At 41.2% G+C, this 19,766-nt stretch overlaps 1 protein-coding gene across 4 annotated transcripts in view; it reads right to left on the reverse strand.

Annotated features, from left to right (window-relative positions):
* Positions 1 to 19,766, reverse strand: part of HIPK3 (homeodomain interacting protein kinase 3) — a 120,841-nt gene that overhangs the window by 74,037 nt on the left and 27,038 nt on the right. Inside the window, exon 2 of one of the 4 annotated variants that reach the window (XM_052810478.1) lies at positions 12,719 to 12,849. The gene's annotated coding sequence lies outside the window, so the exon portion shown is untranslated. Of the gene's footprint in view, positions 1 to 3,961; positions 4,053 to 4,750; positions 5,136 to 12,718; positions 12,850 to 19,766 lie in introns of those variants that run through there. The other 3 variants (XM_052810479.1, XM_052810477.1, XM_052810480.1) reach the window with 3 other exon arrangements.

Genomic DNA, 19,766 nt, shown 5'->3' on the forward strand with positions numbered 1-19,766 from the left:
TCACTGGGTCTTATTTTATTGCTGTGTTTTAGAACTTGAACGTAACATTTTTCTAGGCTTCATCCTGTTACACCCAAATGTATAGGTATTGTAGGGCACAACAGAGCTGGAGAAAAGGACATACTTCCAAAAAGGAGTATTTCCCAATTTTTCCTGAAAACACAAGGTGAAAAAAAGACCATACAAGAAGTTCACATAATGCTGGGACTATTAAATATGTAAAGTTAATAACATAGGGAGAGATATTTTGAAGTTAAACTGATTCCAAGTCACTGAATAAGAAAAAAAAATCAGAACTAAACTACTTGAACTGACTTGCTTAAAAAACACTCCAGTTATTTGGCTCTTCTTCCATTTTCAACCAAAATTGCTAAACTAGAGATTAACCCCATTTTGTTAGAACGTTACCCACTCTCAAAATTGAAATGGAATATTAAGACACTATATGAAAAAACAAATAGTGACATAATGTGAAAAAAACACTACAAAACTGTACAAAGATTATCCCCAAACTGCATCTAAAAACAAGGCACACACCAATTCTTGCCATCTTTCCCAACATTCACTATATTGAAATAAAACAACCGAAGAATGAAGGGGGCGGGGGGGGGGGGGGGGTCGGGGACGACCTACCCTGCAGGAAATACTACGCTATCAAATAAAGTCACAGACTAAAACCCACTTTAACAATTACATGTTGTTCCTCTGCTCATCCATCACTCAAAAGTTAGTGCCTTTGAAGAGAAACAGAGCTTCAATTTCTCTATAAATCTGTAAAAGAGAGAGAGGCTCTGAATTAAAATGGTCTGTAAAGCGGGGCAGGGGAAGCCAAGAACAGGTAACAGGATTTTCCAGGCTTTATGCTTCATTATAGGTTATTTCAGGTCAAACAGAGAGTGTTCCCTGCCTGTAGAAGTCAGAAAAAGGTAACCAACCCATTGCTAACCCATTTCATAGCACTAGCTATTGAAAGTTGCTTTAAATATAGTTAACATCATCATTTAAGGTGCACTGCACACTCATCAGCCATCTCTAACACACTCGATGCTCGCCCTTGCTAATTTCTTCATATTTGGTTTCACACACAACCCAACCAGTTCTGAAATACAGGTTCAGATACCTAGAAGTCCATCTCATACTTTACCCGAAGAATGAGCTTTTCTTCCAAGACCTGGATTGAAAGTAACACATTATTTTCCACTCCATCTCAGATTTTCAGTCAAGAGATTGGAAGAAAAATAGTATTTCAGTGACTTAGGAACAGAGACATTAACTTAGTAAAAGCTCCCCAGCATCGAGCTCAACTCTTACTTCCCTAATTTTCAAAGGCAAGAAAATTTAATAGTCAGACCAGCTGCAAATAAGTATTTGACCAGCTGTGAGTTTACATAACCCATCTACAGGAGCTTCACAGTTTCAATGAAGAAGTGCTAAGGATGTTTTCTTCATCAAATTAATGCTGTACCAAGACTTCTGAAATTCTCCTGTAACTGCACTGTAACATCATCAGGGAATTGAAGAAACTCAGGAAACACAGAAAGGTACAAACAAGCTTTTCTGAGGTATGAAAGGTGGATACTATTTCACAAAATTCAACAGTGAACGCGTTAACGGAGGAGCGCTGGTATCACCACGAGGACATCCTATGTCCATGTTTCTTCCTCCCTCGATCAAGTATCACCAGTTGATTATCAGACCTGCTCTACCCAATTCATACTTCTGTTAGTTGATAGAGCAGTCTACCTCAGCTGTAATGCTTCTGCATATGGAATGAAATAGTTATATATTCAGTGAAGCTAGGGCTTGTCTAATAAAAAAATAAAAAAAGCATAGATGTTCTCTGCTTTTTTCCACGAAGTTCTGTGCAGAAAGCAATACTGCCTACAGTAACTATTCTATATGTGCACAGCAGTCGTATGCCACCTCACAGACCTCCCATTGCAACAGCGAAATTTAGCTCAACTACAAGAAGTTTTCCTTCTGTATTTAACATTCCTCTGAAATACATGTTCGGCCTCAAATGAGAGCGCTGTGCCTGTTACCAACGCTTTTCTTCCCCCCCACACATGTAAGAAAGCCAACTACAAAATTCCTGTTTCAAAATGCACCGTTTTGTCAAAAGGATCTTTGTTGCTATAATCAGCATACTGGCAGAATGGAAAATACAAGAAAGAGAATATATACTGTTAAAAAGAAAACAGGAAGAGTGCAATCCCTTAAAATAGCACAGAGAGGTACATCCCGAAACACACAAGCTTGGAGAAGCACAGCCTGACATTCCTACATGTTTAGGTTGGGATTTTCACGAGAATTAAGTGTAGTTAATTCTGTTCTACCCAGGAGCTAGTAAGCTAATGCTCTGCCTCTAAAAGTGCTGCTCAGCCTCCCATCCCCTTCAACGGACGAATCAATCCAACAGATGCTTTTTGAAAAATCACCTCCAAAACAACATTTGTTTTGAAGCAACTGCTATAAATTGAAGCACACAACAAGAAAAGCAGTACACACAAATTCTAATATTGCTATCAGTTGTGTCAACTTCCTTAAAACAAGTTGAAAGCTCACTCTTCCTCCCCACACCCTGTCTTTGTCTCTGGCATCTTGTTATGCAGGAGCCAGTCTCATTTCCCTGTTTCTGTAGGTAGTTGTTTGAAAGATAGGAGAGAGGAAACATGCAAACACAAAAAACCTGAAACAAAGAAAAATCACAGGCACTGGCAGAGACCACAGGTCAGCGGCAGCTTCCCGAGCAATTTTTTAATGAAACTTTATTCTGGCTGATGGAATCTCTGATTACAAAGTGTCCTCAAACCCAGAGCGCCACACATCACCACTACAAGCTGAATTAGAGCATCTAGCCAAACATATCTATGAAAAAATCATTTACAAGCACAACCGATGCCACACCCTGAGCAAGCAGCAGAACTCGCACAACAACAGAAGTCCCCGGTAATAAGTGCATTAAATGAAAACTCTATCTCATTCCTGTTTTACACTATTATAAACATCATCTCACCGTGCGCTACCATAAATGGTTCGCAGCAGCACAGATAAAGCAGTCACCGCTGTTATATCGGTATCAGTTTTCTCCTGGTAAGTCCATGTTAACACTTCGCTCTATTTATTTGTGATCTCACCATGCCACTTTGTAATACAGTCTTGACCTATTTTCCAGGTGCTTAATTAATCTCTTTGCTGGCTGCCACACTTACTAGACAGTTACTGTGTGAATTTTAAACTTAGTTTACAGAAACCTTTAGCAAATTAACTCTGTTACAGAATTATTGTTATGTCAGAAAGTAAGTCCTCACAGTCCAGCCAGGCTTTTCTACTTTGTGTGAAATCAATCAGAGCATAAACTTTTTGCAAATGACATAAAGGGAGGTAATACTGGGGGGAAGAAAGTAATCACAGAAATATGCATTGTTGTCAACAACTGCAGCTTTACTTAATGGAACCGTCTCTCATGTTAATAACGCGTTTTCCCACAATTTAAAGATACTAAAGTAACTGAAATAAACAAGGTTATATGCAAGCAGGAAGATGCAAAAACATCAGAGCGCCGCATAACTTCTGGGAAGACAAGCCTGGGAGTCTCAAAACAACTTACCAAGTTAACAAAAAAGGAAACCATCGCAGTTTTTGGCACTGACATCTTAAGTCAGACACAACAGTTGGTAACAGAAGTATAGCCTCAAAACAAAAATACTTATATATATGTAAGCACGTAGCACTGACGATTGAGGGCTTAATGTAAATTTAAAAAAAAAAAAAAAAGAAAGAAAAATCACCATTTCCTACAGCGTTAAACACACGCAAACTCATCTGCCAGTTTTACAGTTGATACCACGATTCATCAGGAACCACAGCAAACCCAGCACAAGCCCTGCCGCAATCATTACGTTAAAGCCACCAGCAATGACCCCCTCTGTTTTTACAGAGCTAGTTCTTGGGAACTGACCAAATTTTAAAGCGCCAACTTCCTCTCCAGTTGTTTTTATTGATACCGGCCCCTCAGCACCATTCGCTGCCCCCGTCCCAGCACCGACTTCCCCCGCAGCGCAGAGCCGGGGGGCCCGCGGGCTCTTCTCGGGGGTCAGGGCGAGGGACGGCGGTCGGGTCCCGCCAGGGCTACGAGGACCCACCGAGGCGGAGGACCCCGCCGAGAGCAGGACCCGTAACGGGAGGAACCGCCGCCGCGCCCGGGCAGCACCCGCCGCGCGGTGCGGGGGAAGCGGCCGCCGCCGGCCGGGCGGCCCGAGCGCACCATACAAGGAGGAGGCGGCCGCGGCGCGCCCGGGAGGGGAGCGGGGCACCGCCGGAGCCCGCCCGGCCCCGCCGCCGGCGGCAACCGCCGAGGCGGGCGGCCACGCCTCCCCCCCGCCGGGCGGCGGCGGCGGCGGCCTCGCCCGGCAGCCGGGGCAGCGCCGGCGGGCTCGGGGCGGGCGCTTCCCCGCGCCGGGGAAGGGCAAACTTCGGGGAAGCGGCGGAGCAGGCGCCGTCGAGGGCGACGGGAAGGGGAAGCGGCGCTGCCCGCCGCCCGCGCCCCGCCGCCGGGCTCCGGCAAGGGCAGCGGCGCGCCGCCCCTGCGCGGTGGCCGGCAGCCGCCGCCGCGCCCCGGCGCCAGGCGCGGGGGTAAGGTCCGCCTCGCCCCGGAGCCCTCCGCGGGAAGGAGGGCGAGAGCCGCCGGCGGAGGCAGCGCCCCTCTCCGCCCGCCGGGGACGGCCCCGCTCCTCTCCCGGCCGCTCACCTTCACGGATCGGGCCGCACTGGCGTCCGAGCTGGAGCTGCCGCCGCCGCCGCCGCCCTGGGCATGTCCGGGAGCGCCACGGGGAAGCGCCGCTCCGGCCGGGCTCAGCCCCTCACCCCCGCCTCTCCTGCCGCCGCCGCCTCGGCCGCTGCCATCTTGTCCTGGCGGCTGGGAGGGAAGAGCCCCAGCTCAGCCCGCTCGGCAGCTCGGGCCTCCGCCTCATCTTCCCGGGGAGGGACCCAGCCCGCCCCCGGCCGCCGCCTCCTCCGCCTCCGCCTCCTCCGCCTCCGCCGCTGCCCTGCCCGCGGCGGCCTAGCGGCGCCCGCCGCCGCCCATCGCCCCGGAGCGGCGGGACGAGGCCCCGCCGAGCGCCGCGGAGGGGGGGGGGGGGGCCTGCGGGGCCGCGCCGCACCGAGGCCCCCGCTCCGGCGTTGCCCCGGCCCCGCGCCCACCCTGCGGGGCCCAGCCTGCGGGGCCCGCCCGCTCGCTCCGCCGCCCGGCCCGGCCCGGCCCAGCCCGGCCCGGCCCGGCGCCTCGGCGGCAGCGCCCCCGCCCGGCCCCGCCGTGCGACGCCCGCCGTAGCCGGGAGCCGCCCCGCGCCGCCGCCGGCGCTGCGAGGGCTCCCCTTTCCCGAGCGCGGCGAGCCCGCCGCCGCCCCGAGCCCTGTCTCGGCCCCGAAGCGCGGAAGCAAAACTTCCCCCCCGCTCGCACGAAGCCAGGCGCCGGCGCCGCACGCAACGCCTGGCGCTTAGCCTGCCCTGGCGCACCGGTGAGGCGAGGCAGGCGTGTGGCCATCGTCTCCCCTAGCAGCAGCTTAGCGGCGGAGCCGAGGCAGGACCCCCTGCCTCCGCGCCGCTGGCTGACGGTTCCCCGGGGAATCCGTGCGAGGACAACTGGAGATGCTCCTACCGCTAACTCTCCTCTGCCCCCCCCGGTCTGTCACCACCGGGAGGAAGGCAACCTCGTGCTTTCTGAGAGCTCCCCGAGGAGCACCTGCAAAACCCCTAACAGTCCGCCAGCGACGGCAATCCTCATCATCAAACACCAAACGGTGAACTCTTCTTCCCCACCTCGTTAGCTGCCAACTCCTGTAACAGTCACAGATAAGTAAGGTGCGTGATGGGGAAACTGGCGTCAGGGAAAAGACCTGACTCTCAAGACCTGCAGCTTAGAAGATGACAGCGTAAGAATGAACATGTGAACTCCATATTCGTTTAAATGAGCGCTCTTGCTTTACAAGATGAAGAGTCTCCCCTACCCAGCCCCAAAAAATAACTAAAGCACCAACCTTCTAGATCTGGTCTGCCATCTTTCCCTGACGAGCAGTCCCTGCCACATTAGCCAGGTACCCTCAAACGCACCACTTGCTACACAAGTAACAGGACGGAGCGGATGTAATGACTATTTTGTGCCCCACGTTACAGTTCAGCATTTTGCCTTGCTCAACTCTTGACAAAATAACAGGATACACCCTCAGTAACAACGTGCCCCTAATATTATACATCATTTAAATATTAGTGGTTGGTTGTAGGACTGGTCAACTTCTGCAAACAGCATTCTTGACCCTGAATAGTATTCAGCTGATGTGGGGCGAAAAAGGAATTACTGTTTGCCTGTAAAGTAGTTAGCCCCAAGATAAATCCTTGGCTACAGCTACAACTGGACATCACATGCTTCTCCACTTCTTGCCAAAAATAACCAACCATTTCTTTATTTACTTGCACAACTACATGTACTCTCCTATTTTTCTCTCACTACTTGTTCCAGTATTTTCAACGTGTGTCTGCTTGATTTTAACCTTTATTTAGGTCCAATCCTTGTAATAAAGATTGTCAGGATGCTAAGTCAGAATTTGAATTAATTAATTGGCGAAGACCGACTTACTGTACGGAAGTACTAAAACCTAACATTGCAGTTACTACCGTAACACCACCAATACTCAGTCTTGTAAGTAATGAGACATATAATTTATGGGTGGGGAAAAATAGGTGGCTGTAAATGTTAGTAAATTATAGCTCTCACACATCTTTTGCTTACTAATTTTATAAATATTAATCAAGCTTCTCTTCACACATCTAAAAAATAATGTCCTACAGAATTATTCATATACACATTTTATTAACATATAATCTATTTTAGAAGACTTTAAATGTTGATAAATATTCTTGATTACTTGACCACACAAACTCTAAAATGACTTAACAAAACAGAGCATTAAGTATATGCTGATTCAATCTCTTTCATCTGCAAACATAAATTGGCATACATGTCACCCCAAATTAAACACTTGTGATCTACTGAGAAAAAAAAAAGCCTCCTTCTCAGCTACTAACTAGTCTCGACATATTTTTTACAGCTATTTTTTAGGAACTATTTTTAGCAATTTTCTTATTTTCCACCATGCAACTTCTTATAGTTTGATAACCAAAATGATCCAAATATGGTTGTAAACTTGAATGATACTGATCCTCTAAAAATAGACAAAATTATGAATCCAATGCTCTCCTGATATATTTGTACAATTTCCACCAACTTTCAGAAACAGGTTTTAATTTAGGTTTAGAAAAGAAGGGGGTGATTTGGGGGTGATTATCCTCTCTCGTTATACTGGTCTCTCTCTGGAGTTTTGAGCCGGTCATGTTTGCTAAATAACAGAGCCTCCCAAAACATCTCACCACTGTCAATTTTGTCCTCATGTTCCAGTTTTTGCTAATCAGATCAAGCTAGACTTCCACTCAACCTGCAATGGCAGTATCACCAGCATGTAATCAAACTCTCAAATCTCTTCAAAACTCCTTCAGCTGCTTTGTGGAGCGTAGCGTCTCTCGGAAGATCCATTATTTGTCCTTAACTTGGGAGCTGTTTCGATTAAAGGCTTCCTTGCGTTCAGTGCAAATTTCATCATACTTTGGACTAAAGGGCCTAAACGGCATGAAAGGTCTGGCTAGTGCCAACGCAAGCTGAAGCGCTGAACCTCCTCCATCAGTCAACTTCTCGTAAAGCTTACTTTGGCCACAGAGTTTTTAACTACCCACAACATGTGGTAAGTCTACCTAAGATATATCAGTGAGTGTTAAACACTCTGATGAACATTTCTATCAGAGGTTTAATACAACTGTGTCTGAGAAGCCCTTGCATGATTTTTTTTTTGTCATCTGAAAAACAGTAAACACTTCCTCGTCCTATTTTCTCTTGGCAGGCACATTTGTGCTGGTAGGTGACTGAGGGGTTAACACGGAAACTCCTGTTACACCTAAGTAATGTGGACTACTGATACCATTTGGAGGGGAGTGTTTTGTTTCAAAGTACTTAAGTAACTCAGTGGAAGGAGGCCCGTGTCATTTAGATTCATTTATAAACTTCAGCATTGAAACACACACCTCCATAGGCTCTTTGTTCCTACTTGTTCCTATAACTTTGCAGAGGATAAGCAGTAGTTAGGTGTGAGTGCTCAGAGTGGAAAGAAGAAACACAAGTTATAGAAGAAGGTATTTCCAATAGATGTAATCTATTATGCAGCAAATGAGATGATCTGAGGACAAACACAGGCTAGAAGCATTTGGCACACCTACCAATGACATTTTGTGCTATTTTTGTTATCAAAATCCCAAGCGTAGACACAGACAGAAAATACTTTGGCTAGAACAATTTGTTTTACTCATCAAACTACTATAAGCTGTATCATCAAAACACTTTTTACGGCCAGTATGAGTTGTTGATATCAGCTTATGAGTTGTTTATATCAGCTGGACTCTTAATTCTTGAACGAACTTGAGTCCTGAACAAGGCTGTGCTATTAGAGCTGCCCAGAGGAGCAAAGCCACAAAGATAAGGATGGGAGAAGGCAAGACCATGGGGCTGTAATTCCATCCACCAGGCCCTTCACTCAGTCGCTAATAGCATAGGGTGCAATTGCATGAAACAGCAAGCCACACTCAAAGTTCATCACTGTGAAAAGGGAGAGAACTGGTCTCTCTCAATTTTTGATCTGCTCTCCACACATCCAGTTAAATTCTCCCAGTGCTGGCATTGAACCTCCCATTTAGCAGATTCAGCTTGCCCCGCAAAAAAGGGGTTTTCTTGGGTGAGTTGCATCAGCTCAGGAAAACACTCAAGGAATGTCAGAGCTAGCACAAAGAGGAAGGCAGGGTTTTTCCTTGTCAGCTAGTAGGTAGGGCTGCGCAGACTTCAGTTTAGTTTTCTGGGTAGAAATTACGAAATCCAAACAACCCAGAAGCATGTTGGTTGGCAACGCATTGTTGTGACCACTGAAGGTATCCAGGCTGTAGTGACCTAACCTGAAGAGTACGAGCAGCAAGTACAGATCAACAAAAGGAGGGTGGAACAGGGGAAGGTTCCACTTCAATTTTCTTTTTTTTTAAACTTTCAGGCCATAGTCTTTAGTCTTTCCCACAGTATTTAGCAATATCTGTTAAGCAGGGAATTAATTCGTGGTAGGATTTCAAATTATAGTATTACTTTTCTGTTTTTCACATTGGCTGAAATTTTTTATGCTTACAGTATTTATCCTCCCAAAACAGAGATAAGACTGGACAAAGTCAACTTTTTTTTATCCTTGCAATTCCTTATGTAAAGTTTTTTTTTTTTTTAAACTGAGGTAACTGTCACTGGAGTATGACTTGTACTATGAGAAACAACCATTCAATGTGATGCATTTGGATTAAAACTTTTCAAGATCCAAATTCCTGCTGACACCTGTAAAGGGATCAGAGTTAAACTGATAAAAAGTGCTTTTTTAAAACATAAAAATTTAAATTTACACTTTCCACTGATTATCATCATATTCAAATAAAAATAGTTCAAAGATCCCCAGATCCCCTCCCCATAGATTTGTTTGCTAGACATATCCAAAATCCAACCTTCTGTCGCTGGGCATAAATGGAAAATAACTTTCAAATTTAAAGCAAACATACACTTTGCTCTCTTTGCAACAACTGGAAGGACAGCTGAGAAGCTCTGTATTTCCTCAGTTAAAAAACTCACACAGGTTTCTCTATGCAGTTTACATTATTTAAGCCATTTGCAAAAATAAGCACAGATATTCAAACAAATTTCAGCTTTTATTTCCATTTCATTTTTTTGCATCAGAATACTACTTTCGTTACTGAAACAGCTTTAATACAGGACTAAAAATAAAGGGGGAGGGGGAGGCATTTTGTTTATTGCTTGCTGTTTAACTTGCAAGTTAAACAGCCTGGCTCCTCCACAAGATTTAAAAGCTGCAAAGGACAGAAGACACCTTCCATGAGCTAGTGGTGGTTTCTGGGGCTTTGTGCAAGGGGCACGCTCATGCTGATGTTCATTTCATGAAGACATCACTGTTCCTTGTGGACCTCCTAAGGTATGCATGAGGAGCGATCCACTTCTGTGGCTCTTCCAAAGAAGGAAACCTGACTGAAAATGTTCTTCCGCTTGCCTGTCTTTCTGCTTGTTTCTTTCTCAGCACTTAACACCCAGTTCTAAGGAACCTCACACACCATCCTGACGTAGCTATTTCAAGTTCTACCAAGAGTTAATGGTGACTCTTAGGAAATTAATTTGTCTTGCATACAAAGTTAATGACAGGGTGACTAAAATGGTAAGTCTTAGGAAATGTAGAAGACATCTTTAAAATCTTCTTGGTTATCATGTAGATAAAAACTGGCTGACTTGAGATGAACTGCCTCTTCTCACTTTGTAATGAATGCTTTCCTTAAGAAAAATAATGAACAGCCAATTTTGCACAAGGACTTAGAGCTTTCTGAAAAAAACTGTAAGTGATCACCAAAGAAAAAAACAGCCTTGAAAGAATTGTTAGGTTATGTTTCTTCACTGAAAAATTAAAACAAACTGCAGGAAACCTCTAATGTTTCCTCCGATGCAACCCAACAGAAGCAGATTTGAAGAGCTGGTGCTGAGGACTTGCTATCCATACTAAATGAATACTAACATCCACTGATGGTTAGACCACATCTTCTGGTTTAGTTTCACCCAAAAAGAGTAAAGTTTGCTCATTCCAAGGTTGCTCTGCGATGGAACCAAACCATGGTAAATTAGGATTCACAAGAGGATCTCTTCAGAAATGCACACCTCATCTGAACTAAAACACTAATCACGTTATTTTTCACATCACAGGAAGGTAGTATGACTACACTAGAGAAGAGTGACATTTATGTACAGAGCAGTAGAAAAAATAGAGAAGTGGAAAAATATCAAGGGTTTATCTTGAAATTACATAAATAATTACTACTTCAATCTAGGATTTGCAGAACTTTTTTTTTTTAATAATTGTTTGTTTTCAACCTTATTCTTTTAAGTGCCACAGTTGTTGAAACAACCAACTGGGACAACTATATTTAAAAAAAATGGCAGCCTGCCAATTGTCACAGATGATTTTGTTCAGGGATACTGTGAAATGCTTATTTCTCTGCTTGTGCTCATATTACATCAATAGGTGTAGATCTGACAGATGCTTCAGTGCCGTGTCTTAAACTATGCTAAGTTCTTGTTCATAGTTACAAAGGACCATAAAGAATTAGAGTAATGCAATATTCTACAGGGTACTTTAAACGTCATTACTGGATCATGAATATTTAATGTTCACGTTTTTATTCTCTCTCTCCAACAGGAAAATAATTTTAAGTGATTGTTAGGATTAACAAATGTTAAATGTGTACAAAAATCTGGTATGTTTTTATTTTTGAGGCACTTGGCAAGGACAAATAATATATTTTACAATATCAGAATACTCCACAACAAAACTGTGAGAATCTGATATAATCTGAGAAAGATAACATCCAAGGCAATCAATGAAAAATAAGAATTACAACACAGAATCACACTGACAAATTTAAAAAAAATATATGCAGCTTTAAAATTGCTGGCATTAAAGTCTACACTAAATTTTGGAGCCAAGTAGTAGAAATAATCCATTACCAAATTAATGATATCAAAACATTGGAAAAAAGTATTTTTACTTAATGTAAAAAGTTAAAAGCACATTGAAACAGTTTTTCTACGAAGCAGAAAAATGGCTTTTTAAAATAAAAAACTTACTTCAGACTAAAATTCAAATGATGAAGTGCTAATTTGTAAAATCTTTAATAGAAAATATTGTATTTTTTACTCTTGTTTTGAAATGAGCATCATTTCTGCACCCTACACTTGCGAATATTCATAGGGTACAATCCACTAATATTACCAACCATTTCCTTTTTACAGTTGAGTAATCACTTCTTTTTTTAGTGACTGATACATTGCAATATCAAGGGTTGCAGACAGATGAACACCATAAATGTTCCAGCTGACCTCACTTTCCAAAATGCATCATTCCTACAAATACACATCATTAAACATAAGCGGGCAGTCAAATTACAGAATTAAAACATAATCCTGCGTTACTGAAGTGAGTAGTTGCTTATTAGCAGGTCTACTGACTCCAGGAAAACTATTTACTTGAATAAAGATTTCTGGGGTTGTGCTTTTGGGACATACTCCAAAGCCTTTTAAAGTAAATAGTGTGATTAACTGACTCCTAGTTCAGGCTGATGTTTCATCGTGGCAAAGAGAAGTTTTATCTTAAAGGAGAATATATCACTCTCCTCCACAAACCACAGCAGACAGGAGTGAAGCCTAGTTTAACTCTGGCAGGCACTGAATTGCATCCAAGCCTATTTTAGAATTAAATGGAAGAAGACCTCATTACCTGGGTCCCTCCAACCTCACTGTGAAAGCACTCGAGGACCGAGCCAGGGCTTTGCTATCAGCAGCTACAGTCCAACCACATTAAAACCAAAAAACAAGCCAAACACAAAAACCCCTTTTGTTGCACTGGTGTAAGGTCCTGTTACTAATCTGTGTGTGGCACAAATCCTTCCTGAGAAGCAGTTTTACCCGAGTCAATTTGCACATGGCTTGCAAATGTTCACCTACACCCTCCTTTAATAGTTTAATACATCAGGAACTTACCCGTATGTTCTCCTACTTTTTAAAAGCAGATATCTTGAAGTCTTCCTTATTTTCCCCCCATGAGATGTCATTAATGAAATACCAGTTAAAAATATCTTCCAAAGATTTAAATTACATTAGAGACTCTCCTCCTAGAATGAACAACAGAAAAGGCACGTTTTAATTATGAGTTATGAAACCAGATCAAGCCATTTTAAGGAAAAACATTTCCTTCTTTAGCAAAGAACATATTTTCCTATAAATGTGTTTATTCTGAGATACAAATATTCTAATGAAATTTTTCCAAATGTTAAAAACCTAACTTGTGCTTATTTTTTTCTTATTCTTCTGTTCCAAACCAGTAACAGTCCAAATCTGTTCCAAAGGAAAATGTGATGTTCAGCAGTAGTTTAATGAATTGTTTTGACCAAGTGAAATACACCATGTCCACTCCTAGTAATGAGACACTTGGCAGAAAGTATCACATCACAAGAACAATAGCAGCAGACCGTCATTATAGTCCACAAAATACTGTAACCTCTGAGCAATCTCTCTTCAAACAATGGAGGGGAAGATAAGGTAACATTTCTACTTAGCTAACCGCATGTGCAGTTGGTGGTGGCTGTGCTTTAGCCTGTAACGTTTTACGTTTATAAGCATTTTAATCATAGGAAAAGGTTTATAAATATTTTCATTTGCTTTTTTTTTTTTAACATACTGTTGTTAGCAAGACTTAAAGCTCATGTTATTTTCTGACTTAGATTACAAAGACTTTTAATTAAACAACAAATGTTTTAGTGTAAAATACGCTAAAATATCACAGCATCAGTTTTTGAAGATGACATGTCTACCCATGTGACATTTTAACTAGATTTGGGGTGAAGGCAGACAGGAAATATGTTTGGTTTTCTGGCTTTATCATCTTTTGACATAATTACCACTCTCTGTTATTGGAACAGAGAGTACAGCCCTACACATACATGATCTGATGTTTTACAGAAGATGAGAGAGCAGAAGTGGAAAGGAAAATGGCAAATATCTATAAATAAAAACATGGTCATAGACGTCATGTCATGCTCAACACTAAAATGAATGGCAATGAGATACAACAGGTGAGAAAATTAAAGAACAGACACTGCAAAGCATCAAACATTATTGCTACACCAGGAAGACTGAGCCTTGCTAGATCATTATGAGATTTTACTGAACGTGTACATGCAAAAGTCTTAATGTCATCTTCAGAGTTTTACAACAACAATGAAATGATCTTGCTGCAGCTTCTCTTGGAGGGGATCACAAGTAATGGAAGAATTGCCATCAGGACACAGAGGCACAAGAAAAGGCCCACAGCATCAGCCTCAGATGCTATGTAAAACAGACTGAAGGTCTCAAGAAAACAGAAAATTGGAGATCCTTCTACAAATATGTTATTTTTGTCAACACTGTACTTGTGACTTAGAAAACACCATTTTGACAGTTCTAATATGTGCGCTGAACCTCAAGACCATTTTCAGATTTTTTTTTTTTTTTAAATACAAACTGCATCTGTCTTAGAATAAGACAATGAACTGGCATGTGTTACATAAATAGTACATCTGCCAGGGATTAAAGTACTTCCATTTATACATGTTGTGCCGTATTTTAAAAAGGAAAAGGTGTATGGCTATTCTAGATAAATACAATATCATAAGTGTAAATTAATTTATCCTTTTCCTCCTTCAATGACAAAAAGCACCTTTGTAGACTTAATTATTTTTCTATATAGATTTTATAAAATAATTTTAAAAATTAAAAAACAAAACAAAAAAAACCCAAAAAACAAAAAACCCCACCCAAATCTGAGAGTAGCTAGATCTTTTAATTAAACATATGCTTTGTTACTCAATTGAATTTATTATTCAATTTCATGAATGTTAAACACTGTAATCTGTAGTTCTTATTCTGGATAATATCTCAATATGTGTTAAAAGTGCATCCTGTGAGGAAATATATCACCTATCACTCATGTTTCACAAAAATACCTACAAGCAGCTCAATGTCATAGCTAAAAGGGCAAGTGCTAGGGCACAGACTCAAATACCCCAAAATTAAGACATGAAAAGGAGCAGAAAAAAGCACTACTTAATCAACAGGTATGGATTTTTCAACTAACCTGTCTATAGAGTAAAAGCAACACCGTTTAATTCATTGAATGTGTTTTAAGGTATTTACTTTTGAGCTGCAAGTACTTAATTTACATGTGTATAGCCAGTTTTGTATCTGTTTTTATTTACTTGTTTATCATTTATACTGAAGCAGAGATTACAAAACAGGGAAAGGACATGCAGATGTCTTGGGAAGCGGCATCCCAGATCGTGGAAACAGTCATTACTCGGAGAGAAATCTTGCAGGTTTCCCCACAGGACAGAGGTACCAGGCGGACGGAAGGTCTGTGTTCAGCACAGTCTCCATGGCAACAGCGGTGGGCATCGCACCCAGGGTACCACATCCCACACTCCAGTCAACATGCAAAAAAGGAGTCCTGTTGTTAGTTTTGCTCTCCTCCCTATACCTCGTAGAATTTCCTTTTATACCTCGTTTTCCTCTCTGTAGTTATTGATCACACAGTATGATTATCACCACCGCCAGCACTATTAGCCATTAATCATAATACATTCAGGAACAGGCCAAGGGGATCAGCAGCATCAGGGCTGGGCATAAACTTTCTAACATCCCATTGTAGAAAGGAAGTTAACGGACAGTTATGCACAACACAAGCAATGCTGGCTAAATGAATTCCTGGTGCAAATCCATTACAGTCAGTAAAACTATTTCTAGGATGAATATGGCTCCAGATGCTTATTGATTACTGAAGAAAATTTGCACACTGAATATTTTATTTATCAAGTTTCTTATGTATACAGCTATTAAGATCAATGCTGGAATAATAGTAAAAGTTCCATTTTCATTCAAATATCCTGGTGCTTTGTGTGTTATAACTACTACAGAAAACTCAATCAAAATCACATTATGCTTAAATTAAATTACTAATTAACAGGAGTTAGTGGAAATACACAGAATATTAGTATTAATTTTAATAGACATAGAGACAGTAATATTAGCAGAATAGTCCAAATTCTGGACCAGATTTTCATCATCAGGAGTCACCTAAAATATAAAACAAAATTAGGGCTTCTGAAGTAAATCTTACAGAGCTTGCTATCTAAGTATCAGACAAGAGACAATAGATGGATTCAGATAGAAAAAGGGGGTATACAAGGAAAAAGGAGACAATGTTGGCCAGCACTGTGGGCAGAGTCGTATCAGTGCACCAGCTGCCCGCCTGCCTCAGGAGTCCTTATTTCCTGAAGGAAGAAAGTTTGCCAGTGCCAGTGGTATTCATTACTGTAGGGCAGCCAACATTTTTCCCTCTCTTGAAAGACAAAAATGTGTATACCATGTAAAGCCCAAGAAATATAATACCAGTCTCACTGAAATCTTCAGAAAGTACATCACTGACATGGGTGGGATCAAGATTTTACTCGGTATTTTCCCATTTCTTCAACCGCTGATTACATGTGTATCAACATACCCTCAAAAGCCAGTACTTGGGAGATCAAAATTTACTGAGAAAAGTATAACAAAACCCCAGCAAACCTGGATTGTTAGTGTGGTTCCATTCATCATTACATGCCATAAAGACATGGAAATTGGCTTTTTATAGCCTGGCATGATGACAGCTATTTACTTGTGAATTTAAAAGCAGTATAAATATTTTTGTTTTAATACATGAAATGTAACTATCAGTCATCAAACATTCTTCACCATTTAAATGCATTTCTTTAGCAGATGCAAATTCCTGTATTATACTAGAAACTAATAACTGTTTCACAGCAGGGTATGAGTAGCTCTTCATTCATTTTTTATTAAATAGTTGTATCTATTACATGTGTGAACGATCGCTTTAGCTGCTTATATGAGGCTTTTAAGCCAGAATAGCAGTCCACTCAGCAGATGATACTGAAAAGCACTAGTTTAGTTCAATAACTACTTCTTTAACTTTCTCACATTTCATTTTCAAGCTCAAAATATTATCTTTATTTAAAAATACAGTAGAAAATTGCCTCGTTATCTAGTTCTTTAACAGCGTACTTCTTAGTATCTAAGGCACTTAAAACTAATTTAATCACTGCACTAAGTGTGCTTAAAAATGAGCTGGTTAACACATGTCCCTTAACTGATTTGCTTTATATACCTAAGAAAAAAAAATCAGCTCCTAGCTGTATTTCTGATCAGTGATGGAGTATCTTGATTGCAGAAACCTGGTCATTTATCCTGTTCACCTTTCATTTCACTAAGTGTGACTTTCAACAGTAGCCTCAGAAATGCCTTCTGGTCTAGCAGACTCAATTCTGTCATTTCTAGCATAATTTGCATTTACATTATTTACAATGATTTTACATTGCCTTTTGTACCTTATTACCCTCACTAAGTGACTATGGAATCAAACTCACTCATTAAAACATCTTTGGCAAAGCTCCTTTCTGAATAATACTTTTCATTTAGTTTCTTTTCAGCGGATAAGCTTGATGTTTATTAGACAAACAATAGTGAAGTTGTGAGGCTTCCAAAGTGATTTATTTTTGAGACCTCTTTCTAACCTTTTAATTTAAATCTTAATTTGGAATTAGTTTAACATGAGAAAGTGAAATCTATTTTTCACTCTAATCCTAAATCAATATTAGCTCAGAGAATTATTTTATCTGAGCTAGAGAGCATATATTTTACCATTAAATGTAAGCTGTGGCAGTAAATGTATCTAATGCTGCTTAAAAATAATCAATTTCAGTCCATAGAAAACTCACAACTTCCTATTTCCATAAATCACAATGAGAAGTCCACTCCCCCCCCCCCCTCCTTCTTTGCATATTGGTCTTGCTTAGTTGACGCTAATGGGTACCTAGAAAGGAGGTACTTAACACATCCCCTAAAACGTTTGCTTTGACATCTGTAGAAAGATTCTTCTACCTAAGACACATCAAGACAGCCCTCAGAAGTAATTGAGCTAAAGTATATTGGAAGAAAAACATGATTTAAATGCAACAGTTTGATTACATTGCAACATGTTGACATTATTTATTACAAATATCTACAAAATCACTACACTTTCATGAATCCTTCCAATTTAGTTGAATCGGTCTTTCTTAGTAGAAAACCAGGTTTAATCAGTATTTCCCAGAAAAGAATGGTAAATATTGCAAAACTTGCTGAACCTAATCTAGGTGCTAATTGAAATAAACTCTCCAAATATTTTACTTTATAAGAGAACCTTACAAATATAATCCCATCCCTGGCATTGGGAATGTGCAAGTATTGCAAATTTTGTGGTTTGGTTTATGGTTTTGTTTTAAAAAAATATAAATAAATAAATAAGCTGTTTCCTCTTCCACTGATAGTCACTCCCCTATTATTAAAGCTGTTGAAATGAGTTTGTCTCATGAGGCGAACTGGTACATCCCATCCCACAGCAGGGAGTGCTTACTGACAATGCCTCAATATCAGTTTCTGACCAAGCTGTGGCTCAGGAAAACCATGGTTGCTGCCCATCATATATTTATCATGTTGCTCAGTTATCTGAAAAGCTTCTTAGGAGGCTGAGAATGACAACCACCGACAGTGGATGTGGAGAGCTGCACCCCACCATCATCCAGAAGACAGACAGAAAAGGAAGACACTCATGCCACAGAGCTTAAGCTCATCTTTCTCTTCCTAGTGGCAAGCTGGTAGGTAGTAATTGTACCATTTTGCCAAAGACTTTTCAATGTTTTTCAAACTGTCCCCTTCAGTCGTGGAATGAGAGGCATATGGTGACAGATTTTGCAGTCACCTGCAGAATTTCCTCTCACTGATGCAGTTTCAGTGCAGAGCTAAACCACTTATGGATGTGTCCACAGTAGCTGTGGTGTTGCTTTATGTCCCTGATGGTCCAGCAACACAGCAGGACTGAAAACCAGCCAAGGAATCAAAGCGAAACAATGGAAAAATTGTGCCATTTTTTCCCCATCAGAAAGCTTTATAGTAAATTCACTTTGCAGTTAAGGGAAACCATAGTGCTCTGTAGTGGCCTGTCAGGAACTACAGAATCAGCTGTACTATCAGCAAAGTTGTGATTTTCTTTGAATGAGATGATATTAAACTTCACAGTTAGCTCAGTCAACACTGTAGAAATTCAAATTTAATCACATTTAATAATTTTTTATCCTATATTAAGAACACACTTTTCCTGGGCTGCATGTTTATTTTTCCATTTCCAGAGCTCTCCCTCCCACACACTCAAAGGTTAAGACCCTTCCCTTTCTCCTTGTGTGCCATAATTCTGACCGACTCTGGGAACTGAGGTTTCTACAGCGCAGTTTTGTGCCACTGCCATCACAGCCTCCCGCACAGAGGTGTGCCAGGGCACGTGCTGTACTCCAAGCCCGCGTAGCTGCTGGAATGGTCCCTGAGGGGGTTGTCAGACAGAAGCAAACTGGAATAGTTTTCCTCTTTCACAGACAGCAACTCGGCTCCTGCTTTAGCTTTAGGAATGGGAAGGCTGTAAAGGTACCACTTAATGATCTGCATTCCCCACTTTTCTCTTCCAACTAGCATTCTGGTTTGTCTTTTCCTGCAGGTTTTAGAAACAACTATGATATTCAATTGATTTCCTATTAAAGGGCATTGTATTCTCAGAGTTAAATTTCTATTATAATTAAGTTTTATTTTGGTTTGGTCTGGGGACATGACAGCGGCTAACCCAATTTGCTTTTGTAGATCATATTAGATGAATCATAGATGAAGATGATAAGTTTCCTAGGTCATTCAAGGTGAAATATAATTTCAGATATAATACCATCTTATAGAAGAAACAATACTTAGATGACTTGAATATTTGCAATAAATTCTAACTAACTGCACTGCAGAAGGAGTACTGAAAACAGAGACACTGTTCTTCCAGATCTTGTGCTACATGTATCACATCAAATAGGAAGCTTTGCCCTGACATGTACGAAGCATTGTATAACAGTATGAAATCCCAGCACTGATGAAA

This window comes from Harpia harpyja, chromosome 16 (genome assembly GCF_026419915.1).
Source record: "Harpia harpyja isolate bHarHar1 chromosome 16, bHarHar1 primary haplotype, whole genome shotgun sequence".
Classification (NCBI taxonomy): Eukaryota; Metazoa; Chordata; class Aves; order Accipitriformes; family Accipitridae; genus Harpia; species Harpia harpyja.